This window comes from Peromyscus maniculatus, chromosome X (genome assembly GCF_049852395.1).
Source record: "Peromyscus maniculatus bairdii isolate BWxNUB_F1_BW_parent chromosome X, HU_Pman_BW_mat_3.1, whole genome shotgun sequence".
Taxonomy (NCBI): domain Eukaryota; kingdom Metazoa; phylum Chordata; class Mammalia; order Rodentia; family Cricetidae; genus Peromyscus; species Peromyscus maniculatus.
The window spans coordinates 48,806,591-48,833,729 of record NC_134875.1 but is presented as its reverse complement, the minus strand read 5'-3'; the positions used below and the strand labels follow the sequence as shown (position 1 = coordinate 48,833,729).

At 43.9% G+C, this 27,139-nt stretch overlaps 1 protein-coding gene across 8 annotated transcripts in view; it reads left to right on the top strand.

Annotated features, from left to right (window-relative positions):
• The window catches only part of Tmem164 (transmembrane protein 164), a 166,325-nt gene that overhangs the window by 27,096 nt on the left and 112,090 nt on the right, over nt 1-27,139 (top strand). Inside the window, exon 1 of one of the 8 annotated variants that reach the window (XM_042269048.2) lies at nt 77-1,200. The exons of the other annotated variants lie outside the window; for them this stretch is intronic. The gene's annotated coding sequence lies outside the window, so the exon portion shown is untranslated. Of the gene's footprint in view, nt 1-76; nt 1,201-27,139 lie in introns of those variants that run through there. 8 annotated transcript variants of the gene reach the window in all.

The following is a 27,139-nucleotide window of genomic DNA, read 5'->3' as shown; positions in this document are numbered from 1 at the left end:
CTCCCTCTCTCTCTCTCTCTCTCTCTCTCTCTCTCTCTCTCTCTCTCTTTCGAGACAGGGTTTCTCTGTGTAGTTTTGGTTCCTGTCCTGGATCTCGCTCTGTAGACCAGACTGGCCTCGAACTCACAGAGATCCATCTGCCTCTGCCTCCTGAGTGCTGGGAATAAAGGTGTGTGCCACCACCGCCCAGCATATCTCCTTTCTTAAGACCTTGCCCAGAAGATAGCTCTGCCTTATCAAAGACCAAGCGTGGCTGCTTTCTCCTTAACTAGAGTAGCTGGGACTTGGTTCCTAGAGTCCTTTTCTATTGCTTCTAAGGCCCTTTCCCAGACCTGGTGTGTTTCTGATCTCTTCCTTCCTCCAATTGCTCTATATTTTCCTTTTGTGAAAAGCACCTTGGAGACTGGAGGTGTCTGGTTTTGTGTGGGCCTGAGAATGAATGCAGTGGTACCAGCCAGAATCATTAGCAGGCCTTTTTTTTTTAAGTCCTTATTTCTTGCTGGTCCAGAGTTCAGAAAATAGAACCCGAGTTTGGGGTTTTCTTGGAATAGGCTGGTGTAATCTGAAGTGAAGATGGTGGACTTGAACTTCCTGAATCGTCTTCTCACACAGAGTGCTGAGGATGTGGTAATAGTACCAAGTAACATTTGTTGAATAATACCATGTGGCAGGCATCTTGAGGAATGCATAGATACATAATTTGGCATTTCCAGGTTATATACAGACAAATAAAATCCATGTTGGTTAGCTAGTGTATCTGAGGTCACACAGTTAGAAAGTGGACAAGTTGGTATGGATATTTAACATCTGGTTGATTCCAAAGCTAGCATGGTTAAGTACAGGTTGACTCCTTCATCTGTACAGTTCTTGGCGACAGAAGTTCTTTAGATTTCAGAGGTTTTCAGATTTTGGATTCCTTTTATGCTTTACTGCCAGCTCATGTAAGCGCCCAAAAAGGTTTGGATTTTGTATTTTTTGTTTCTTTTTTGGTTTGCTTTTGGGGTCCTTACATTGGCTTGGTCTCTATGTGCTAAAATAATAGAACCTACCATTAAAAGACCTCTGCAGTTACAGTTTGAATCTGTGACGAGCCTGTTGACAATTTTCTGTAAGCTTTTTTAGAGAATTGGTCAGAAGACATCTGTTCTGTACTGGGGGACCAGCTGTTTGAGGAGACCTACCCATCACCTGCCGTGTCGCGTAAGTCCCTTCCCTTCCTTGAGACTCAGTTTCTGCATCTGTGGGAGAGCCGGCAGTATTGACACACACAGCTTTTCAGTCAGTCCGTGACGTTGTCAGTTCATTTCTTGCTTTTTAGTGGAGTGGACAGACTGAACAGGATGGGGGACCAAATGTGTCAGAAAGGTAAAAATGGGGAGGGAAGAATTTCATGATGCATTCTGGGCAGGTCAGTCAGCAGCACATGGCTCCAGCATGCTTCGCCAGTTACACATTGCTTTTGTTTTCCTGTGGATTTTATGCCGAAATGGAGTTTCTTTGCTGTTAGTACCATGTCAGAAAGTGTTTTCTTAAATTGGCTGTTGTTATTTAATTTCAGGGCTGTGGTCTCTAAAGATATTTATAAACATCAAATAAAGGCTGAAAGTTAACAGGGGACTTAAATATGTATGAGATACTCCTATTTTATTGCTCTATGTTAGAATTACAAGAATGTGGGTTCTATTTTGCAAGAGAGCTTTGCTTCCAGAAGAGAACAGTCTAAACTATGGGTCATACACATGTTCATTATCTCCTTGCAAACTTTTAAGAGTTAAGTAGGTACATAGCTAGTTCTAGTATAATTTTCTTTTTACTTTTCTATTTTCTCTTAAATATCACTAAGGCTAACCATCTATAAAACCCCACACTCCAAAGTGCTGGGATGGCAGGCGTGTTCCAGGTTTATGTGGTGGTAGGGGCAGAATTCAGTGCTTCCTGCAGGCTAGGCAAGAACTCCATAACTAAGCTTCATCCCTAGTCCTAAAGCTTTGATTTAAAGAAAAAAAATGTTGTTATTATGGTGTGTGTGTGTGTGTTTGTGGGTGTTCTTGTGCCTGTAAGTTTTGTTTTTTTAAATAGACAAATTGGACTTAATAGAAACTTAGACTATTATAACAAAGGACTGGTTTAAGAGATGTCAGCCCATTATGGTAGGGAGGCTGGGCTCTTTTCTCCTTCTTTGCTGCCTCATGCACATCTTCAGACTTTCTCTGTCCCACCAGCTCCCAAATAATGACACAGAGACTTAATAATTATGAAAGCTCGGCCTATAGCTTAGGCTTCTTTCTAACTAGGTCTTATAACTTGAATTAATCCATTTCTATTAATCTACATGTTGTCACACACTCTTAATAGCTTGAGTCTATCCCACCCAAGAATATTTCTAAAGCCCCGAGGATACTATGTGATATGTAGGAAGTATTAAAAATATACCACAGCCCCTGCTTATAGTTAGGAACATCACCTTTCTTCTAATAACCCATAGACAGCTCCTGGTTTTCGTCTGAATAGGGGCTGAGATAGACCTTTCCTTTGGATAATGAAGGGTATCTACCAGGAAGTCTGGATTTCATCTTCCCAGGAAGCTTGAAGTTGTTGACTTTTACTGCCAGTTAAAGAGCTGGTAAGATTAGGGCAGAAACCTCCAGAGAGAGGGTGTGTTCTTCTGCTAATTACTCTGTAGACAGCAGAGTGTGTGGGTAATGAGCTGTATGCTGGGTGGGGGAGCTAAGTGTCCACCCTTTGGGAAAACATGGGCAGGTTCCGCTGGCTCCTGTGACAGGTAGCTCTCTCACTCTCATCCCTGGAGATGTTTTGGAGTCCAGCAGAGCTCGGGTACTAGGCCTGTTAGCGGCTTCTTCACAGTCATCATGAGCTCCATTTAGTCTACCTCTTACTTTGTGCTAGGCACTCTCCTATGTACTTTATGTGTCTTAACTCATTTACTACTCACAATAGTCCTCAAAGAGAATTAGCTTGTCCAGAGTCGTGGAACTAATGGGTTAGAACCTGAATTAGAAAACAGGTGATCTGGACCCAGAGCCTAGGAGCATAACCAGATACTATTTCCTTTTCCCTTTTTAAGTGGCATATAATTTTGTTAGTTGCTGGTGCCTAGGAATATGATCGATTTTTGTTCATAATCTAGCTAACCCTTGCTAAGCACTTTTAAGTTAATGATAATGAATTTACTTGGGGGATTCTTTTGAGTTACCTGTGTTGGTAATCATAATTGACAAATGAGACACCTGTGGCTTCATTTGCAGCCAGTTGGTTTTTTCTGTTTCCTATTTTTTTATATTTATTATTTTAATTTATGCATATGAGTATCTTGCCTGCATACATGTATGTGCACCATGTGCATACCTGTTGGAAGCCCCCCCCCCCCTGAACTGGGGTTACAGGTACTTGTGAGCTATTATGTGGGTCCTGGGAACCGAACCTTCATCCTCTGCAAGAGCAGCAAGTGCTCCTAACCATTGAGTCATCATCTCTCCAGCCCCCCTAGTCGTTCCCTTTGTTGTCTTATTGTTCTGGTACAATGTTTGGTACAAGGGGCAGCAGTTTATACCCTTATCTTAAAGGATATGCTTGGGTATTGTGCCACTCCGAGGGGTGTTGCTGTAGATTTGTTCAATGATACACATTAGGTTATAGTAGGCCCTTTTGTTCTTGGCTTTACTAAGATTAAAAGAAAGAGTCATGAATGGATGTTGGATCTTACAGACTTTTTAAAATTTGAGTCGACCCTAGCGCTTTTGTTTTTAGTCTTTAAAAAGTAGTGGATTTCATTGATTGATTATGTAATGTTAAAGGGACTTTGCCGTCCTGGAATCAAGTCCCCTTGAGTATGACGTATTATCTTCTCTATTATTCCTGGATATGGCTTGCTACTGTTCGGTGGCTTGCTAGCTATGTTCCTGAGGGAATCCGACTCCAGTGTTCTTTTGCCATCTTTTTCTCTCAGGTTTTGGTACTAAGTGTATGTTACTAGCTCATGTAATGGGTGGGGTAAGTGTTTCTTCCTTTTCTAAATTTCCCAGTAGTTTGCATGGGAATAAGAGATCTTACTTGATTTTTGCTAGAAGTTTATGGAAAAGCTGTTAAGGTTTACTGTCATAAGGGCAGATTTATGCATTTCTTCTTTTAGTCAACTTTTACTAGATTATTATTTATGGTTTTTTGTCATATCCATTCATCACATATTTCATCTAGGCATCTTACAGCAACTTGGTCTGTAGAAGATCAATAAGGGTGGCATGTTGATACCAAAAGCATCCTTCTAGGTGGGCTGGGTAAATTGGATTTTGAGCCCCAGGGAGGAAACATGTTTAAAGTCAAAATGGCACATTTTCAGCTAAAGAATTTTAGTAAATTTTTAAATTTGGCACTGCCAGACAAAATTAAGCACCACACATCCTCCAAGTGTCTGAGGTTTTCATCAGCATTCAGACACCATTAAACACTCCACACTTCTGGGTTTGGGCATGGAGTTGGGGGCCAGAGCTTTGTTGTTCATTGGCCTTAATGACATTGGTGGGTGAGACAGTCTTCTGACCCATAGGCTTCTTCCTATTGCTTGCTGTTTCTCTGAGACTTGACCCAAATCTTGTGACTTTCCCTCTTCCTTTTAGGTTTAGGGCTATAATTATGTGGCAGGTGTGAGGTGTGGGAAAATGGAGATAATAGTTACATTGGTGTTCTAAATAATCTCTTCTGCTCACTCTGCTGAGAAAGAAGCAGCATCTGCAATCTGTAGAAGACAAGTGCTCACAAGGACTAAGCGACAGAAATGATCGCAACTACTGTCTCTTTTCATTAGATGTTTGAACGGAATTGGACTATGTGAAGTGGGAAGTCCTACTGAGAGGCAAATTGCATTTGGGCACATCCGGGTGGGAATGGAAGTTTTCAGCTTCAGCTCTTGAGCCTACATGGTGCTGTGAAATCTTATTTTCAGGCTCTGTTAGGGCAGCTCCTAGTTCTGATTACATTTCCCAAATAAGCTCTCGCTTGTCATCTTCCTTTCCACGCAGAGAATTTTTGAGAAGCGGGAGCAGGTGAGCCAGTGTCATTTCATGTCAGCACAACGATCCTCCCCTTTCAGTCTCTGGGTTTTTATGAAGTAAACCTTTATTTAGTTTTGTTTACAGAAACAAAATCATAAGTAAAAATAAAAGATGGATAAAAGAAAGGATTTGCTCCCGGAGATCTATTTTCCTCCATTTTCTCTGAAAAGGCCTGGGCAAATGTCACTTTACATTTCTCATAAAAGTGTAGTGTGAGATGGAGGAGGTTGCAGATACTACAGACCGTGGCTGCACAAAATAAAGATCAGAGCTTGAAGGAACAGCAATTCAAAACAACACTAGTCATGCATATGCATGTTTAATATTTATTTATTTATTTAACATGGGGGGTGTTCATGTCATCTATGTCTGTGCACCATGTATGTGCCTAGTGTCCTTGGAGGCCAGCAGAGGGCATCAGGTCCCCCAGCACTGGAGTTACAGATGATTGTGATACCCAAACGTGGGTGCTGGGAATCGGATGGGGTCTACTGGAAGAGCAGCAATGCTCTTAACCACTGGGCCATCTCTCCAGCCCCATACGTGTGTGTGTGTGTGTGTGTGTGTGTGTGTGTGTGTGTGTGTGTGTGTGTGTTTTAAATCAATGGATAATCTTTGAGACAGAGAATAAGGTTGTAGGCGCATACACTTTGATCCAACTGTCTTTGTGTTGGGGGCGTGGTGGCCAAGTGATACGTTCAAGTTAGATCACTTTTGTGAGGCACCCCACATACAAGATTACCAGGAATACTGCACTGACTGGCCCAGGATCTCTGATACCGTCACTGGACCATTGCACAGGGCGCTGACAAAGTCATATCCCATGGCTATGCTGTTGCTGTAACTCCAGTAGCTGATTTATTTCATTTCCCTCATTACCTTACTATATACCACATCAAAAGGACAGAAGATCAGAACTCAGCCTCAGGAAGGAAGGGACCCAACAAGTGTCACTTCCTCTAGTGATGAGTGTAGATAAGGAACTGATGGCGGTCTAGGGTGTAGCAGAAGCCCTGCCTTGAATACAGGAAAGCAAGTGACAGTGCTCTATAAGCTGGGTAATAATGCCAAGGATGGTTGTCATCATGACTTCCGAGATTGGCTGTCACCCAGGGACTTTGCTGGGCTATGCTTGCAGGCAGTTCCTAAGAGGTCCTGGAAGCCCCTTTCCTGTACAGGTGCCAGGAAGTGGCACAGAAATACTGTCTCCTGATGACTGTAAAAGCCAGGCAGCTAAATTTAATAAGACATTTGTCAAGAAGATGGAAGATAATGACCAATTTTGGGTAGACAGATAGTTGCCTGCTGAAACAAAGCATGTATTGAACTATTTTGGAGTAGGAAGAAGCATTGCTATGACAACAAATTACTTATATTTGATTTAGAAGGAGAGCAGTGCAGCTAAATGGTTCAGAAAGCTCATGAGAACAATTGTTGGTACGGGTCTGTGTTAAAATATAAAATGTTAAGTATGATCCGTTAAATAATTGAGCATCGTGGTGTATTCTGTATCTTTTCCCTTCTCAATAACGTACAATATAAATAAAATTAAATGAAAAAAGGGAGTGGAGATACTTGCAAATTGTTTCACTTTTTAAGATGCCCCAAATGAAATCCACGGTATTAATTTGTTGAAATACAGAAAATGCTGTTTCTCATTTTTCCAGTGATTAATCGTGTGTGTGTGTATGTGTGTGTGTGTGTGTGTGAGAGAGAGAGAGAGAGAGAGAGAGAGAGACAGACAGAGAGAGAGAGAGAGAGAGAGAGAGAGAGAGAGAGAGAGAGAGAGAGAATGGTAGTGTGTTTATTGAAAGGGAAACTGCTCTTGAGCTCATTTCGATCCTTTGCTGTGTCCGCGGCTGAGAGGAAGAGTAAACAGTGATTGGAGTCAGAGGCTCGTGTGCATCTGGGGAAGCAGCCTTGAGGCAGGGCCTTGAAGGCCTGGCAGATCTAGGAGAAAGGACAGACGCCTGTGAATATGGAGGTTTGGCCTATAGAGACAAGACTTCCTAAAAGTGAAACGTAGTTGGCAAGACTGAGCGCCTTTGCTGGGGACAGGTCTCAGAGTCTTTAGACTGCCTTCTGAGGGTGGGCACATCTTACAGCTCTTTGAGGGCTCTTGAGCCAGGCATTTGGAATGCATTTTTGTCCTCTCCTTTCTGCCTCTTGCCTCACTTTACCCCGTGTCGGCTCCCTATTTTCCCATTGTACTTCTAGGTTGTAAAGTAGGAGACAGGATAAAGCTTGGAAATGGACAACTTAACTTTAGGAAGCCTGGAACATTACCCTAAGCTTTAAGCTGCCTCTCTATCCAGAGCTCACACATTCCCATAGCCTTTCCCTTTCTTTGGCGGGGAAATTCCACTGGTCCTTGCTACAGGGAGGAGGCTGTGTCACAGAGGTCATTTCAAAGGAGGAAACTAGAAGACAGTAACATGCCCAACCTTAGGCTAACCTCCTATAAATGAGGAGTGGCCCTGGATCAGAGCTGTTGACTTTGACAGGTACGCCATTTAAATTCTGTCTTCCTACATGACAGGTTTAGTGTTTTATTGGCTGGGATCACGTCCCATCATGCCCCACCTTCTTCAGAAACATCTGCTGCGCTCAGGTGTTTATCTGAAATTGTGACTCTGTTCCATAAAGGCTGTCACGAATTGGAAATACACCTTTTTGAAAAATACTAACCCATTCATTATTAGAGAGAATTTGGAAAACAGGGAGACTTGCAACCTTTTTCTGTAATGGGCTTTAGTAATGAACATTACAAAGACTTGTGGGCCAGGTCACAACTACTCAATACCTACCGTTACTGAAACTCAGAAGAAGCAGTCACAGGTAATGACAACATGTAAATGTATCTGTGGCTGTGCTCCAACTACACATTATATCTAATCAGTCAGCGAGCCAGATTTGATTTACAGATCATACTTTTCCAGGCCCTGCATACAAAATCATAAGCAATCATGATCTCACCACTGAGATTTGAACATTCTACTATCCCTCCTATGTATATTATTTTCACTGTTGTAACTGTACTGTATCTTACCAACCTGGGCCCCACTTTTGCGATTATTACAAACATTGTCTATGTTGAAAATTTATGACAGTCAATTCATACTGGTTGCATAATATTCCACCGTATAAGTATAACTAGATCATTGTGTACCCGATAATTTCCTCTTATTCTTTGTAGTTATAAAGACCCTTACCGAAAAGTTCTTTCTGTCTAAATCTTTGTGTTTCAGATGACTTCTTAGGTCTTTTTCCATGAAGCAGAATTACTGAGTCAGAGGATGTGAATGTTGAGCTGCTGTTCAATGTTGTGTTGACCAAAGTCATGGTCATTAACATTTCCACAGTAATGAGAGGAGACTGAGCCTGGGCCACCTCCTTCTCCTTGTCAACACCAGCTAGTCTCAGGAAAGCAAACTCTTAAAATGGTATCTAGATTAATGTATACTTCTTGTATTATTAGGATGAGTATTGAAAGGATTTCAAATAATTATTACTTTTCATAGTTTTTTTTTTTTGGTTTTTCAAGACAGGGTTTCTCTGTGTAGTTTTGGTGCCTGTCCTGGATCTTGCTCTGTAGACCAGGCTGGCTTCGAACTCACAGAGATCCGCCTGCCTCTGCCTCCCAAGTGCTGGGAATAAAGGCGTGCAACCCCCCCCCCACACACACACTTTTCATAGTTTCTTGGGAGTGCTCTTCCCTCAAGGCACATTGGACCTAACTCGATTCTCCTTTTCCTCATGTCTTTTTTCACACTTCCATTCCTCTGGCTCCTTCGATCTCAGTTTTCATTCATCCTTTAGTTGCCATTCTGGATCTGAATGGAGCTTCAGTCAGTGCAGCCTCGCTTAGTTCCTCCTACTCGATATGATCATTTAGCACGGTGTGCCTTTCTGGGCACTTCTCTCTTTCTGTCCCCTTTTGTTTCTGTCTGTGTACTGACAGTCCCAGGGGGTCGGGGCGGGGCAGGCACTAGGCCATTGTGTGCTTTGTATGGACCCCCCAGAGCTTACCAAAGGGCATAGTATGCAATGGACAGACTAGTTGGTCTCTTAGCGCTTTGTTGAAAGGATTCGAAGGTCTTGTTGCTTGTTCCTTTTTTCATATCTGCCATCTTGTGACTCCTTGCAACCTTTACAGAACGCTTTGGGATCACTGATGAGATAGGAACTTGGCTGATGACTTATGGTGGCTTGTCTTCTAGATTCTGGTTACTCTTTTTCTGTGAAACCTGGATTGTCAAGTTTAACAAGCAATGTAAAAAATAATTTTTAGTATACCCGAGACTGCTGTTCAGTCACATGTATAGAATTGTTCCAGGAGTTTCTGTTTTATTTAGTTATTTTTTATGACAAGGCTGGCATCTGAACTCAAAGAGATCTGTCTGGGATTAAAGGCGTGCACCACCACACCCGGAGGTGGCGGCGTTTTTATCTGTTTTATGCCGTATGGTAGCTGCTAGTCGTATGTGGTTCCTGCAGCCGACGTTCCGATTTTTTTCTTCGTTTTATTTAGTTGATGACACTTGGAGAATAGCCACAGGTAGCTTGTAGCTGTTATATTGGACAGTACAAGATTATATAGAGCATTTATTGTTTTGACTTTTTTATGTCCAACGGAAGTTGAATTTCTTTTTACAACGAAGTCTCATATACCCTATGCTCACCTTGAACTCACTATGTAGTCAAAGATGACCGTAAACTTCTGATCATCACTCCTGTTGCTCCCAAGTGCTGGGAATATAGGCCTGAGCCAGCACACCTGACTTATGACGTAGTTGGCAACTAACCAAATCCTTGTGTCCTAGTGCATGCTAGGCAAGCACTGTGCTACGTCCCTAGCCCAGAAGCCGAGTGTTTACAGACACTCATAGTAATAGAGAAGTTATGACAGTCTAGAATCTTCAGCTCAGATCTAGGTAGAACTGTGAAGAGCGAAAAGAAAACATTGGCTTGGTTCAAAATAGAAAATGATGACAGTGGGTCTATGACGGGAGAAAAGGGAGATGGTCCCAAAATGAGTAGAGGCAGAGAATACCATGAGGCAGGATTTGAACTCGATATAGTCAGTAATGGGATTCATAGGAAGATGAGTAAGAGAAGAGAAAGGTGTTGCAAGATCACCTTGGCCAGGCACATGCAAGCTACTGCGATAGGATGTGCGTTATTGGCTCCTCTGTTGGCTAAGGTTGGGCAGGAGTGACGCAGACTCCCGTCAAAAGACGCCCCATTAGAAGACACAAACTGTTCATTTCCCCACTCACTTCCAGGTATTGTGTGTTTTCCTGCAGCTCATGCACACAGCGGCAGAGACCGCTAAGGTCTGGCAGTTGAATGGCAGAGAGTGACTGCCTCTGTGGAAGGCGGTAGCACCCTTTCCCATGCTTGCAGCAAGAAATGCCCTTCGTAACCTTGGTGCCTTGAAAGAAACAGTCTGGCATCCACACATGCTTTTCCCATTTGTCTGCTTTCTTTGGAAAATATTTTTAAAATCTCATTTCCATTTCTCATTGGTTTTGATTGTTCTGTATTGGAGGCAGGGCCTCACTGGATAGCCCTGGCTGGCCTTAAACTTGCAGCGACCATCTTGCCTCAGCCCGAGTGCTAGGATGACAGGCATGCCCTACCACACCAGTTCTGATTTCATTTTTAACCTTGAATTAGGTCAGACGTTCGTGTTTTTTTTTCCTTCTATCTACTCTTTCCAGCCCTCACCCTTTCTTTACGACGCTACTTGTATTTCCATAATCCTGTCATGACTTCAACATATGAGCTTAATAATTAACTGCTATTATCCTAAAGATCTCTAGAACCCCTTTTAAAGAACTCAGGGTGCGCTCCCTCTCCTCAACCCCACTTCCCATACCCCAATGTGCCTGTTGACCCGGCCCAGTCCCTGCCATTTCTGCTCTCCCTGTCCTTAGCACATCCAGGCCCACTTGGGCTCAGGGAGACTGCCTAGTCTAGGGACAAGCTGTTTCTTGGGAAAATTTGTTCTAGTTAAACCAGACCTAGAAATCCTCAGAAACCCTTGACCCAGAAGGGGCCTTGGGACACAGCTAACAGTTAAATCTCCACGTGTTAGCATACCTCCCACCTCCCAATGGTTAAGTGCTCAGGGTGGTTGTTCAGTGGCTGAGAGAAAAGGGGGCCTTTTGTGGGCCCCACCTTCCTTCCTGCTCTGGAGAGAGAGCTGCAACATCTAGGAGAAGCACTTCTTTTCTTCTTCTTCTTCTTCTTTTTTTTTTTTTTTTTTTTTTGCATAGTGAAGCAACTTCCTTAATGAGGCCTCTTTAGAGGAAACAGCAAAGTTCTGGACTGAGTTGCCATGGGGGTGGGGCAGGAAGAAAGGGGAAAACCAAAAATGTGACAAAACACTAATTTCCAGAGGGCGGCAGTTGTCTGGAAGTGGTAAAGTGCTTACCTAGTATGCATGGAGCTCTGGGTTTGATCCCTACCACGACAGCCAACTGGCATCATGGTGGGTGCCTGTAACCTCAACAGTAAGGAAGTAGAGATGGGAGATCAGAAATCCAAGGTCAGCTTTGGCTGCATAATGCAGTCTGGGTTACGTATGAACCAGTATAAAAAAAATAAATTTGGAACTGTACACCTGTGATGTTTAGCAAAATCAAGTATATTTGTATGGCTTCTCTGCTGATCATGTCAGTGGTATACTTCAAGGGTTAGAAGAGTAGATTGTTTTTTAAACATGGAGTCTCACTAAGTAGCTTAGGCTGGCTTTCTACCAGAAGTCTTCATGCCAGGATTATAGCTATGTGCCAATATGCCTGGTTGTTGCTTAATTCTGCTAGGTACTAGAATCAGATGCTCATGAATTAAAATGTTGGCTCTGTCTTTGTTAGTTGTTTTGAACTTGGACGGTTTCTGCATTCTTCAAACCTCAGTTTACCTGTTACACAGTGGGGAGAATGATGTCTGCCTTGCATGGTTTTTAGGAGAGGGTTGTCAGGGGCAGTCTTGAGGAGCTAGCCTCATACATCGACACAAGCGGACTTCTGGGAGCTCTCTCCCCTGCCCTGTTTTCTATGTATTGACACAGGGTTGCACTAAGTTGGTCAGGCTTCCCTTGAACTTGTACTGTATGTAGTCCTTACGAGGTCCTGAACTTGCAATCCTCCTGCCTTAGCTTCCTGGATAGCTGAGATTAGAGACCTGTCCAACCAGGCCCGACTTAGAAGGATTCTTTTTTTAATTACTGCATTTATTAATTTACCTTCTCTTTTTCTTGGTTATAAAATATACTTTGATCATAGGTAGATAAGGGGCAGATTCTCCTGCTGGCCTTTTGGAGAGTGGTAACGTGGCCTCTGCTTTCTGCAGAAGGTGGTGTGGAAGAGGGTACATTGTTTTTGAGTCAGAGAAATCTTAAGTTCCTTATGAGGGGTTTCATAGCCCCCTACCCTGGAAAGCTGGCTTCCGTTGAAGAGAAGTTTCCCTGTTCTCTTAATGCTCAGAAATAACAGCAGTAATCAACGCCATAGCCTGTATTACAGCACTAGCTAGGCTTCCTTTAGCACAATGGTTCTCAACTTATGGGTTGTGACCCCTTTGGGGCTTGAAAGACCCTTTCACAGGGTTTGCCTGAGACCATCAGAAAACGTAGATATTTACATCACGATTCATAAAGGCAGCAAAATTACAGTTGTGAAGTAGCAACGGAAATAATTGCATGGTTTACGGTCCGCACAACATGAGGAACTGTATTAAAGGGTCGCAGCATCAGGAAGGTTGAGAAGCACTGTTCTAGATGGTCTGGGTTGAGGAGTCTGAGTGACTGTGGACTGTGATTTTCTGTCCTAGTTGAGTAGAACTTCCAAGGGTTCTTGTGGTATGGATGTGGGAGGAGATGGGTGGCCCAGAGAAGGAGGCATGTGTGGTCCTGACATGGAAATGTGTAAGGTGGAGAGAGTTGCCCTAATGGGGATCATAGAAAAGAAAGATGGGATGCGCCTTGACCAATCCAGAGGCATACTCCTCGATAGCAAATAAAACGCTGTGAAGACTTCCTTAAGAGCTTAACTCCGACCTTCTCCGCTCAGCCGCACTCATTTCCAGTACCCTTGCTTTTGTAAGAATAAGAAGGAACATGCTCTTGGAAGATCGTGATACAATCTATATCTTAAATCCTCCTTTAAGATTAAGAGAGGCAGCTGGCAGAAATTCAGCAATTCCGGGGAGACTCTCCAGGCAAGCTCCTTAGTCATTGTAACCTGTGGCCTTTGAATTCTTGGTGATTAGATATTTTTATGTATTGGGTATGCTTCAAGCAGATTACATTTTTCCCCCCAAGCTACAACCTGCTTTTAGTGGAGTGACTGAATATGTTCCTATTCTACTTACATATCCAGGGAAAAAGAATCAATGTCACAGTCCCCTTCATCTATGTCCCTAGTGATTAAAGCCTTGGAGAGGTTGCAGCAACTCCAGTAGTTCAGCTAGCAGCTTTTTCTGTGTATGTATTTTTAAAAAATATGTTGATTTTTATTAGTTTCTGTGTATGGTTGTTTTGCCTGTGTACCATGTGCACACAGTGCTCCCCGAGGCCAGAAGAGGATGATGGATCCTCCGAAACTGGAGTTACAGGTGGTTGTAACCCATGAGAAGAGCAGCTAAGAAAACCACTGAGTCATCCATGCATCATCCCCTCTCTGTGCATCTTAAGCGAGTGTAGACAGAGGCACTTTTCATGATGACACCATGTGTGACAACTGGTTCGTAAACAGCAGGAACGAGTTCTTGGTGTCCGTCCTTCTCCTGGTCTTCACCGTTCCCCTCTGCCCATCTTTCTCTCTGGAGTTCCGATTGCTTCACAGGCTCAGGGACACACTTCCAAGTTGATGATTTGGGACCTTAGCTTTCCGCCAGTGTTGTTAGACTCTCAGAATATGAACTGACCACCATACGTTGTAGATTAATACTAACACTGGATTGTGATGATTGGATACTGGGCAGGCGGAGACAGGAGGATTGCATATTTAAGGCCAACCTGGTAGAGTGCTTGGCTAGCCAAAGCAGCAAACACAGCCTAACACCACCTTTCAGTGTGTGTACTGCAAGGGTTTGAAATCACTATCATTATAATTGAAAAGGAAAAATGATTTTCTATTACAACATTAGTTCCCCCCCAGCAAAAGTAAGAGTAGCTACCATATTGAGTACATCAGCCAGAGACAGGGTGCGTTTCTTTCCTCTAATCTTCTGGACCTTTGTTCTTTCCTGATGTACCAAGTACAGAACTGTAAGGGGTTAAAGATAGCTTTTTTTCCTGATTGCAGAAACATGTATTGTAAAGAGAATTTGAGCAAGTCAGAAGTGGCAAAAATAGAAAGTGAAAATCCTCCGTAGTCCCATCTGCCACGGATAATCATTAGTAACAGCTAGTGCTTATTCTGTTAGGGCTTTGTCTTTACACACTAAAAACACAGACGTGACAGTGCTCCCCGTTATCTGAAACTTTCCCCTTTGGTAATAGTGCTGGAGTGTTTTCCAGGTCAGTGAAAAGAAATACTTCACATCTTCTAACAGCTGCATAATTTCCCTTGTGTGAGAAGAAAGCTTAGAGATGCTTGAAGAGCTAGTTTGAAGAAGGGGTAGTAGGTGACATATGGACTAGATAGCAAGGCTGCTAACTGCTCTGGAGTGTGAACGGAGCCACCATACTGTCCATTTTTCTCCTCTGGCTCCCATAACGTACGTACCAAATGGTTGGCATGGGCTCAGGAGGCCCCACCTCTCCCTGAGGATCCAGAAGCAATTGGTGGGGGAAAGAGAGACATTATATCCAGTGATATGGGAAACAAAAGTTACTACGTTGCTGTAAGCCACCCTAATTAAACTTGTTGAGGAGAGAGAGAGAGAGACGGAGAGAGAGGGAGAGGGAGAGAGAGAGAGAGAGAGTATTAAAATAGAAGTAGAGTGAGCTGGGGAGAAGGGAATCAGTGGGAGGGGCCAAGAGAGGGTAGTAGGGCTTGCATATGGCCAAAATACATTATAAGCATGTGTGAAAATGTCATAATGAAGCTCATTGTGTATAATTAATATATGCTAATAAAAACCTTTTAAAAATCAGTTAATAGTGTTATGAGTTACGGGAAAGCTCTTAAAACTACTCAGGGATAATTAAGAGGCAAGACTGCACATCAAATGTACATCAAACTCTTTCAGGGCTTCCCCGCCCCTTGCGACAGATTCTTATGTAGGTCATGCAGGTTTAAACTCTCTCTGTGCAGCCAGTGATGACCTTGAACTTCTGATCCTCCTGCCTTTACCTCTGGAGAATGCTGGGATTACAGGTCTGCACCACCATGCCCAGTTTTTTATATGCTGGGAATTAAACCCCAGTTTTTCAGGCTTAAATGAGCTACAAGTAGATTTTTTTTTTATTCAGTTCTGATCTCTCCGTTCTCAGTGGTTGTCAGTATTTCTTTGTCCTGGGCAGTTGTTACTAGTAAAGCTCCTATTGAGTCTCTCGGGTGTGGCATTTGTTATTCTGACGCCAGGGAATTGATGGAAGAAAAGAAGGTTGTCTGCGGGAAGGGTTAACCAGGAGGTAGGAGAAGTATGGACAGCTATTATTAGGTGGCTGTCAACATAGCGTGCTTTACTCTCTGGCACGTATCCCTCCTGGGAATGAAATAATCCAAGAATGATAAGCTCTCAATTGCCATCTGTCAGTTTGTGATGCTGCTTGCCTTGTTCTAGTTAACATTGAACACTGACCTCACATGGCATCTGGTGGAACTTAGCGGAAGATAAGATGATCATAGGGTGTAAAGCAAATGGATTGAGAGCTTGTAGAGAGATGGGCTAAAGGCCAGTGGTGTCAGTTTATTAGCATTTGTCTGTCTTATGCTCTTCTTCCTTCCTTTCCTCCTTGGTAGCTGATGTTTCCCCTGGATTCAACTTGTGTCGATTCTTTTAGTAGTTAAATGAGAATGAGGGTTCTTTTTTTTTTTTTCTTTTTTCAAGACAGGGGTTCTCTGTGTAGTTTTGGTGCCTGTCCTGGCTCTCACTCTGTAGACCAGGCTGGCCTCGAACTCATAGAGATCTGCCTGGCTCTGCGTTCCGAGTGCTGGGATTAAAGGCGTGCGCCACCACCGCCCGGCATATGAGGGTTGTTTAATAAGGATGAAGAGAGTTAGTTTCTAGGTTTGGTGTGAAATGCTAACTTTTTCTTAAGAAGGTAAGATTTACAGCTGGAAGGTGTGGCTCAGTGGTAGGATGTTTGCCTAGTGTGCGTGCTATTCTGGGTTCCATTCCAAAAACCACACACACACACACACACACACACACACACACACACACACACACACACACACCACAGACAGAGACAGAGACTGAGAGACAGACAGACAGAGAAATAATCACACACAGAGGTAGAGTCAGAACATTTCACACATGTGAGGGTGGGGTGCGTTGGGGGGAATATTAAAATTGTAGGTGTTTGACGCTCAAGGGTGGACACACCATTTTCTTCCAAATTATCGCTAGGCATTCAGCTTGTAGATAGCTCACTGTTCTTTCTGGCTGTATTCCCTCCCAAGGTAAAATGTGTCTTTGCCAGCAGCTGTGTTGGGGTAGAGGCTCAACAGGCAATTGTGCCAGAGAGCCTGCCTTCCTGGCACGGTTCAATTGAACTAAGAGTGGGCCACCTGTTTCTTTGATAGGCCATCCATCATGTGGAGAGGAACACAGGCTTGACAAGATGAGCCCGTGCAATTTGTTCCTCTCCCAGGAAATTAGAACTGGGAGTCTAAGAGGCTGCTGATGGCGGTTTGCAACAGGGACAAAGGGTAAACTGGAAGGCAGGCAATCGTGATGACCCACGCCCATACTGGTGCTGTGTGGAGACAAGCCACGAGTTAGAGGGGAGCTTGTAAGGGAGGAGTGGAGGGAACCCCAAGAGACAGACGAGCCTTTCTCCACGGCTGCCCAACCCTGAGGCCAGATCCCTATGGAATACCTGCGTTCTCACCACAGACCTGTCCTCTTCTGGAGTCAGCTTGTTCTGGACTCCATTTTTTTTTCTCACGATAAAAGTAAGTCGGCTGAGATCCAAACCCCTTCCTTTTCTACCATTGGCTTGAGCCAACAGCAGTCAGGTACCAGTCGGGGCTCACATGAAGTGCTGACGACATTGAAGGTATTGCTGGGAAGAAGAGTGGAAAAACCCAAGACGCTTGATTATTTCTCTCCAGCTTAGTCCTGATGCTCTGAGCTGTGAGGCCTTGTTCCTGGCACAAGAGCGTGAATGAAACCAGGCAGGGATCCTAACTGTTCATTTATCACCTCATAGCTCCCCACCAACAGGGGGCCTTCTTTATCTCATTTAACCTCTCAGCTGAGGAGGATTTGCCTTCCACGTATTCCTCTGCCCAGCCAAGTCTTGATTATTCATGTATTAGAGAAAAGCGTCCATGTGAATTATAGAAGACCGGCCCACCTTGGCCTCTCTTCCCAGTCACAGTGGCATTGAGCCTCGGAAAGAGAAACAGAAACGGAAACATCTAGCAAGAGGTAAGAGGCTGAGACAAATTGGGGCGGGTCATGCAAATTCATATTTTTAACAAGTTTTCTTTTCTTATTCCTTCTTTTGAAACGTTCCTTCTTTAAGTTCTTTTTCTGTTATCTAATAGGAGATAGCGTGAACATCTGGCTCCTAGCATCTCTTCTCAGCTCAGGATTCGGGGCTTGGCTGGCTAAAACACCCATCATGGTGCTTGTCAGCCCTTGACTCTGGCTTCACAGTCTCTCAGGGTGTTTGTTAAGATGCTAATTCCTGAGTGCTGTTGCAGACCTGGGGAGTCCAGATCCCAGGGAGAAGGGAGCCAGGGAGGGAGGGAGACTCTCTGAATACAGCATGCATTTATTTTATTTTATTTTATTTTGTAAAGAATTCCACTGTTCAGTCCATCTTGGTCTGACATGCATCCTTCAGCTTGTTACAATCCACTTGCCCCAGCCTCCTGAGTGCTAGGATGGCAGGCACATTGTCACTATGCTTGGCTGTGACTAGGGATTGAAGCCACTCTTCTCCGGGTGATAATTATGCACACTCACTTTTGAGAAGAACCACTGTGCAATCACCTGAGGAGGACTAGGGGAGGGTGGTTCTGGGAAGTGAAACGTAATATCTCTGAGTCATTTTCGACTGGTATTGGGAGTGGGGAGAAAAAAAAAACAACCAAACAATCAAAACTGGCATTTTCGGTGCCAGAGGGGCTAGCTAAGGGGTCTTGTGAAAGGCAAGGCAAGACAATAGTGAAGCCTCTGGGCAAGATCAGATGGTACATGGCACTCTCAGCTCTCCTTAATTAACGCTTGAGTAATTGAGAGTTGATTGGGCAAGGGCCCAGGAAAACTGTAAGTTAAGGGCTTGGCTGCCATCCATGTTGCCTTTTAAAGTTATAGTATCCTCGGCTCTGTTTTGGTGTTGACTTTATTTAGAGTGAAAGCAGCCACATTCCCTTAATATATTTGGGGCTGTGGTAATTCACATATATAGTAGGTACTCCATAATGCCATTTAGTGGTCGTGTATTAAGTATAATCCTATAAATCAACAGGAGGTCATAATGCTTGCAGTGTTCTCCCTCCCTCCCTCCTTTCCTTCCTTCTTTTTTTTTTTCTTTTTTGAGACAGGGTTTCACTGTGTAATAGCTCTGGGTGTCCTGGAACTCAATTTGTAGATTTGTAGCCGAGGCTGGCCTCGAACTCAGATCTGCCTGCCTCGGCATATCGCCACCCCCCTACCCCCACCCTGTCTCTGCCTCCAGATGAAAAGACTGTGCCACCACACTGGACTTCAGTCTTTTTTTTTTTCAATACTGTCTCGGTGGAGCAAAGCAAGGTCCTGTTGTATTTCATTGCTTTCCAGGCATTCTCCAACAACTGTTGAATGGATTTGTTTCCAAAGCTTCTTTGGAAGTCTGTTTAGAATTCAGATTGCACTTTCCCATGGACACAATATTCTTCTGGTGGGTCAGGTTCCCAGAGCAGCCTGCAAAAACCTATTTAATGTGGAGTGAAGTCCAAGGACAGACCTCCCGCACCTAACCAGAAGTCCTAAATGTGTTGTTAATGGAGGAAAGAGCCAATATTCAGCCCTGTGATCTTAGGCACATGCCCCAGCTCAGTTTTAGCAGAATCATAGGACTTCGTTGGTGGAAGGAACAATTCCAACGCTTTCCCATGGCCTCTTAGGTTTTATGTGACCTGGCAGCTGCTCACCTCTCCAGTATCTGGTCTTACCATTTTCTTGGCATTGCTTTGTTTCTAGGCAAAAAGACTACTTTGTACTCCTGAGTGTGTCTTTATAACTTCTGGACCATTAAGTTAAGCTTTTATCTACTCTCTTTTCTCTTCCCGGAACCTCTCCTTTCCTGCCCTCTAAAGAATGCCAGTGCTTCAGGCTTTCAAAACTGACCACGGCTTTTTTTTTTTTATTGCAATGTGTTTGCATGCTTTTGCTAATTTCTCTTAGACTGAATACTCCCACAAAAGCAAATACCTTTTCTGTTACTTGTTTCACTATTCCCTACGTACTTAGCATGGTGACTGGCAGCTGATTATGTGGTAGGCAAGCACATGATACCTAGTTCAGGGGTTTTCAACCTTTTTGTACCCGATTTTTTTATATATATATATATATATATATAGTCTTCATGTGCTCAATATACTTAAGTTGTAGCTCACATTAATGCAGTGATATTTAGGTTATCCATAATTTCTTACTGCTTTATCTGTAACTCAAGCCTTTTCTCTGTGATTTAAGGAAACATAGTGGGAATACACATTAGAAAGATTTTCATCATCATGCTCTTTGCTCCCAAAATGCACTCACCTCAACAGGAATAAGAGATTTGTTTATTCTAGAGCCAAATATGAGTGTCCAAGGCCCAGGAGGGTGGATGGAGCTAGGTCACCCCAGCTTCTATACTCCTCCGTGGAAAGCAGTTTCAAGGACAAAGAAAGTCAGAAATCAAGGCAATTTTGAAAGCGTGAACTTTGTAGCTGATAACATCGTATCATGATGTCAAACAGTTATACTTATCTGTAAGTTTAGTTAGAATGTATTCTGTCATTTGACCCTGATTCCCAGCTATTGCATTTCCTTCCAGAGTGCATTTCTTCATAAATAAAGCCGAAATGCGCTGGAGCCAACTAATCCACATGGATGTTTTAGGTATTCAAACACTTGGCTAGGGCCGTTACTGGTGATGCAAACAGTAAAACGCAATAATGAAGAAAGTGTCCCCTGGTACTCTGATTTGGTTCAGTTAATATAGAGCCTAGAGGAGAGCGAAAAGAGATTAGCTCAACCAAGGCATTCCTTACAGTCTACACACAGCAGGTGCTTTTGCATTGTTCTAGGAGGTCACATCTGTAGAGAGTATAGAACCTTACAGCATGCTTAGTGGGTAGTTCCTGATTGTGTGCTTTGCTGACATCACTAGTATGTTGACACCACCATTTGGAATTTATTTTACTCATTTTGCATTTAATAAACATGATTTGATAAATTTTGTTTACTTATCTGAATAATAGCAGTGCTTTCATGTAGGTCTTACAGAGCTAAGAAGATACTTCAGGTCATTTGCCTCAACTATTCAGACATAGGTAATACATTTTGACTATCTGTACTATGAAAAACTGAGATGTGAAGCTTTCTGAGTGCTGAGAGGATGCTCGAGACATTTGAGAGTTAGTGTTCACCTGGCAGCACATGTTCTAAAATTGGAATGATAGAAAATTAGCTTGGCTGTCAGACAAGGATGACAGATGGGCTGGAGAGATGGTTCAGGGAGTGAAGGCGCTTGCCGTGCAGTATGCAAGCCTGGTGACCCGAGTTCAATCCCCGGAAGCAACATAAAGTTGGAAAGAGAGAACCAACTGCTCTGTGGCACATGTACCTACCATGCTCACACACACACACACACACACACACACACACACACACACACACACACACACACACCCACTAATAAATTAGTACAGTTTTTAAAAGGGATGAAAGGCAAATCAGTGTTACATTCTATGTTTTCAATTCCTTTTCTAAAGATTTGGAAGAGAAGATTTCGAAGGTTTACCAACACAAAGAAATATGTTTAAGGAGATGAAAATGCTATTGTCCTGGTTTCATCATTGCATGTTGCATACATGTATTGAGTTACCATACTCCACCTCCTGAATATGTACAATTCAAGTAATTTTGAGTGAGGAAGACAGTATACATGAAGAAAAAAGTTATCAGCTGTGTGTGTGGTGCACATCTTTAATCCCAACACTCTGGAGGCAGAGAGAGGCAGATCTCTGGGTTTCGGGTTCAGGGCAGCCAAGAGCTACTATCTGAGTGTGCTCCATAACTGTCTGCCGTCTTTCTTTCTCTGAGGGCACTGGCTTACTTCCTTACTAAGGAGTGATGATGGACAGCGATTGAAAATGTCTGATTTCCAAGTTTAGAATTAGGGGTGCTTATCCACTAAGTCTCTGCAATCATTCCCAAATCTGGAAAAAAAATGGCTCTCTGAACCATTTGTGGTCACATTTTTAGATGAGGTGTACTCAACCTGTGTCTGGATGCCTGCTGCCAAATGCTGCTTTTTTTCTTGTGGTGGGTCTTCAGTCTGCAGAATAGAATTGTTTAGTAGACAGCACAAAGCCTAATGGATAACCTTTGGAGAGTTCACAGGCTTTTAGGAGGAAGACCATTTGAAGAGGGGAAATATCAGTGGCCTCTGGAAGAAAAAGAGAGGGCCGTGTTGTTGTGGGCGTCTATTTGGGATTGAGAGTTGGCTTCCTGTGGCTGATTTGCGGCTGCCTGGGAGAAGGGCATAGTTCACTTCTCTACCTGGTTCACAGTGGGATCCACACCAGGAATTTCACACCACACTGCCTTTTCTCCCTGTAATGAAGAAACTAGTTGGCAGCGATGTAAAGAAAATGATTTGTAAGTCCCAAAGCCAGTTAAAGAAAGGCTTGTGAGAATCCGCATCCTTCTCTCTGGCCTCACAAATTCCTTCACAGCTGGTTGTCCGACCTCATAATAAAGGAGAGTGCCACCCACGGCTCCAGCTATGGTGAGGGAGTGGGACGCATTTGTGTGCACCAGCAGACCAGCTGCAGTTTGCTCTACCAGACTGGCTTCTAAGCTCCTTCCTAATGGCACCCTGAAGAAACTCATCTGTCTGTCTGAGTCCAGGGAACAGAGCAATTCTAAAGGAGCTTCTCTTAGAGTCACGTATTTCCTTCTCTCTGGTGGCTGCCAAACCACCAAACTGTGGTCCATTTGCATCCGTCTCGCTTTCTCTTCCTAACACGGCAAAATGAGGTCCAGTGTTCTGTACAACGTGAAGCTACCTGTTGTGAGGCAGATGTGGAAAGCGCCGTAATTTGAGGTAGTTTTCAGAAGGGCCCCTTCTGATACAAAAAGGCTCTTTTCCCCCTTTCTTTTCTGCCTTTTTTTTTTTCTTTTTCATTTATGCCTCATAATTTTGTCCAATTTCAGCCCCTTGCTGCTGGGATTTTCCTTTTGATGTCTGCTTTCTAGAATAGTCACTGCTTGGAAAAAAAGGAAAGAAAAGAAGAAAAGGCCATCTCCCCAGCTTTCAATTTGCAGCCCCCCACCCCCTGCTCTTTTATCCACCCCAGTGTTTCTCTGGTTAGGAACAAAACCCGGGCTTCAGGGGCAGAGCACAGGCGGAGGACGAACCCTTTTTAAAGACCAAGCACATGTGGAGTTCAGGTTTCATTGTCGTCCCGCTTCACAATTGGGTCAGGTACACAGGGGAAGAGTGAGGGGTAAACGGATGGTTAACAACCTCTGTAAAAGCTAACGTCCAGGTTCTTTTTTTTTAGAGTAAGTTTGAGGAAGACGCAAACAGGGTTTTAAGGTTTTAACGAGCTAATTGCAGTTGCTTTCAGCCCTTAGGGCATCTGTGGAGATACAACGCTGTGGAACGGACCTTGCTTTGCTCACCCTGGAGCGCTTTCTTTCACAGAACTCCTTTGTTCCATTGGTTGCACATCGTGGAAGATCTATCTTTGTGCTCCTAGCTTATTGTCTTGATTGCAGACCTGCCATTGAGGGGAATATCTTGCTTAAAGAAGTTTATTTTAACTAAAGTTTTTTTTTTTAATTTTTGTAAGTTCTTTGAGAACTTTCGTACATTGTGTTTTGATCACCTCCTCTTGTAGCTCACTTCATTATTATCCAACTTCGTGTTCTCTCTCTCTCTTTTTTAATATAGTAAATACAGTTTGTGCTGTTCATATATGTACTTCTGTATGTTTGGCCTTCCACTGGAGTGTGCTTGATCTGCCTTAAAACAAGCTGGCTCTCCGTCTTCCAGCAACTATCAATAGCTCCTCATCTAACTGTGGGCCTTCATGCCCACCTCCTCTCTCCAAGACTGCCTGGGGCAGTGAATATAGAACCGAAGGCACTGGGGACACTTGGAAATACTGATGTCCAGGCCCCAGTGATAAGGAAGGACGTGGAGGTGTAAATTCAGGAATGGCTATTTTTAGATAAGCCCCTGAGGTAATTCTCATGTACTGTGAGGATTTCAAAGGACTGAGTTCCATGGCCAAGCCTAGCAGCTGGGTTCCAGGCAATTTGAGTCAGGTAGGAGAAATACAAGTCACTTTAGTTTCTGAGACAGGCGCTCACAGTAGCCCAGCTTGGCCCCCGAGCTATGGATTTTCTGCCCTAACCTCCTGAGTGATGGGAGTGCAGTTGTGAGCTACCATGCCTGACTACTCACTTAGCATTGAGGTTACCAGCCAGGCAGACAAGACCCCGAAAGCTTGGCAAGTTGAAGAGGTGTGGTGTGAGCTGATGCCCAAACAGGTGCATCCCCAGAGAGGCAACTTCCCTCCCTTAATATCCAGGTACCCAGCAGCCATGGCATTCAGGCCCTGACAGTGTCACTATTCAAAGAGGTCTTCCCAGTTGCTAAAAGGAAGTCGTCTATGGAGGAATAGCTGTCCTACCTACTACTGCTTGGGATGGTTTGCCCAGAACTTTCTAGGCTTTTGAACCTGTCTCACCTTCCAGTTAACTCCCTTTTCATGCCCTCAATGCCATGTTTTTTTCCCTTTGTTTATTTTTAGGTAGGCTTTCCATGTAGTCTAGGTTGACTTGGAACTCGTGGTCCTCTTCCTGATTCAGGTTCCCAGTTGCTGAGATATAAAAATGGGCAGACACCCCCAACTTGGTTTGAGCTCTAAATGGAGCAGCTCCATGTTGCCTGATGTATTTCTCTTTGGCTGGTGATAGTTTAAAGATGCAAACAGTTTAAAGGAAAGAGACTAGAATGCATGACTCCATGTAATGCCCGACTGTTAACTTGCTAGTTCAGTTCCCCAGGAATGACTGGTTCCTTGAGAATCTTGACAGATACCAGAAGCATTGGAAAAATAAAATGCCACCAACGTTTTAAAATGCTTTTTGATTAGGCAATCAAGTCTATCCATCTAGTATATACCATCGTGTATACAGACAGTGTCTGTTCCATTGATCATTCAGCAAATATCTGATGCCTTTTGTATGACACAGATACTCTGGATGTATGTGAGAACCACACACAACCTGCTCTCCAAGAGACTAGGGTTGTTTAACAAAAACGCAGCTACTTAGAAGTTAGAGATGGTGATGTGTGTTGTGGAAGAATCATTTTCATGCTTTATTCTGCAGTAGTAATTGACCGGGTTCTTTTTCATCCCTGATTTGTGCCCCCCCCCCCCCCCCCCCCCCCCGTTGTCTCTGCTTACGTGCACGCGCATGTGTGTGCATGTTTGTGTGCATGGAGCTGAGCGTGCATGCATTTGTGTGGTGGCAAGAACTCACTGAACCTCAAGTCCATGGATTGGTTAGACTGGCTGTCCAGCAAGCTCCAAGAACACCCCTGTCCTTCTGTCCCCCTCAGCATTGAGGTTGTGGCTGCTGTGCCGCTCTGCACAAATGCTGTCTGGAGTGAGCCTCTTGCCCATGTCCTCCCCTAGTTCTTTGATGCAGAGGTCTGGATGGAATGTTGGCACCAAAGCCACAGAAGCGAAGGTATATACTCCCTCCCACCATTTATTCTGGCTGGGAATGAGTGACTGGGAGGTAGGTTAATTACAAACCAACCAGCTTTGTCATTGTTGATTGTGTTATGTACTCCAGAGTGGGTATACTCCTTTGCAGAGCCGTCTGCAGGCTTCCTGTAGACAGGAGCTATGCTTAGGCCTAGAACACACACTGCTTACAGGTACTAGGCTGTGACTCTCTGCTCGTCCCCTGCCTTGTTCCTTAGGCACACCACATGTGATAGAAATTCTTGTAAAAATGATTGTACTTTGTGTTGAATTATGTGTATGTGTTTGTGTGTGGCTTGTGTGCACATGAGTGTAGGTGCTTGTGGAGTCCAGAAGATGGTGCTAGATCCCCTGAAACTGGAGTTACAGGCAGTTGTGACTCACTTGATGCTGGTGCTGGGAACTGAACCTGGGACCTCTGCAAGAGCAGTGAAGTGCTTTTTTTTTTTTTTTTTCCCCGAGACAGGGTTTCTCTGTGTAGTTTTGCGCCTTTCCTGGAGCTCACTTGGTAGCTCAGGCTGGCCTTGAACTCACAGAGATCTGCCTGTCTCTGCCTCCCGAGTGCTGGGATTAAAGGTGTGTACCACCACCGCCCAGCGAAGTGCTTTTAATTAACCATTGAGCCATCTCTCCAGCCCTTAAAAGATAGAAACAATTGGGCCTCAGGTTTGGGAATGTGGCTTACTTGGTAGAATGCTTGCCTAGAATGCACAAAACCTGGGTTACAATTCTAGCACCTTATAAACTAGGTGTGGTGGCACACATCTGTAACCCCAGCAGTTGGGAGATGGGGGCAAGAGGATTAACAATTCAAAAATTCAAGATCATCCTTGGCTATAAATGGAGTTTGAGGCTATTCTGGAATACATGAGACCTTGTCTCAAAAAGAAAAGTAAAGGAAAAGGAAGAAAAAATAAATAATGGAAAAAGAAGTGAAAAAGGCCCAAGGATGTGGGAAAACCTCTTTTCTTTGTCTATGCATTTTCCCACTCAATAGCTCATGCTAAAAAACCAAAACAAAACTAGACCGTTCACCAATGTTGCTCATAGTCATAGCTAGATCCTTGTTGGCAGAACTCAGAAAACATGCTGGTTTGTGTGCCTGTGACCCTGACTTAGTCGATCACCTTCCTGCAGGGGGACTGGACACTGGCCATCCCTCCTACAGGTTGGTTTAGCCTTGGTTTCTTCAGAACTCTCTTGAAGTTCCAAGGTAACCAGGCCATCTTGTTCTCAATATTTTTCTGGGATTGAGGTCCAGATGTCAGCACGATACTTCTTAAGTGGGTCAGATGAGGAAGTCTCTCTACACTCCAGTCTCTTTCAGATTGCATCCCTGGCTGTGCTCTGGCAACGATGGCCTAGAGTGCCTCTTCTTGCCCCACACTGGTTAGGCACTCCAGGGAATGCCACAAATCACCTTGTGGTGAAGACAGGATGTACAAATGGCTGTATTCACGACGTTTGTAATTAGGTGGCTCTGGGGACTTGAGACCTTGAACTTTACTCTCCATAAGTGAACACAATAGCTTCACAAACTTACAGTGCAAAGCCAAAAATCACAGCTGGCGGGCGCATCAATGGGAGAGGAGCATTTTTATTTACTGCTAATAGGAAAGTACAGCTTCCAAAGATGCCATGCTCTCCTCCATCAAAGAAAGTGTGAGGAATTCCTATTGGGGAGGCACTTTGGGGAGGGTACATTCCTACATACGCACACTTCAATATACGTACTTCTGAGTGCGCTAAGTTAAGGTCATAATTCAAGGAGACAATCACGGCAGGAAGGAACTTCCCCATAGACACTGAAGCAATGTTAAAAGGTGGTGAAACTCGCTGGTCCATCTGGTTTCCATCATCGGGATCTGACAACTGCAGTGGCCTAGGAGGGAGAAGGCAAAGGCGGCCAGCCATTTGGAAGAGCTGGAGTAGAGGCCCTAGCTGGCTAACCTT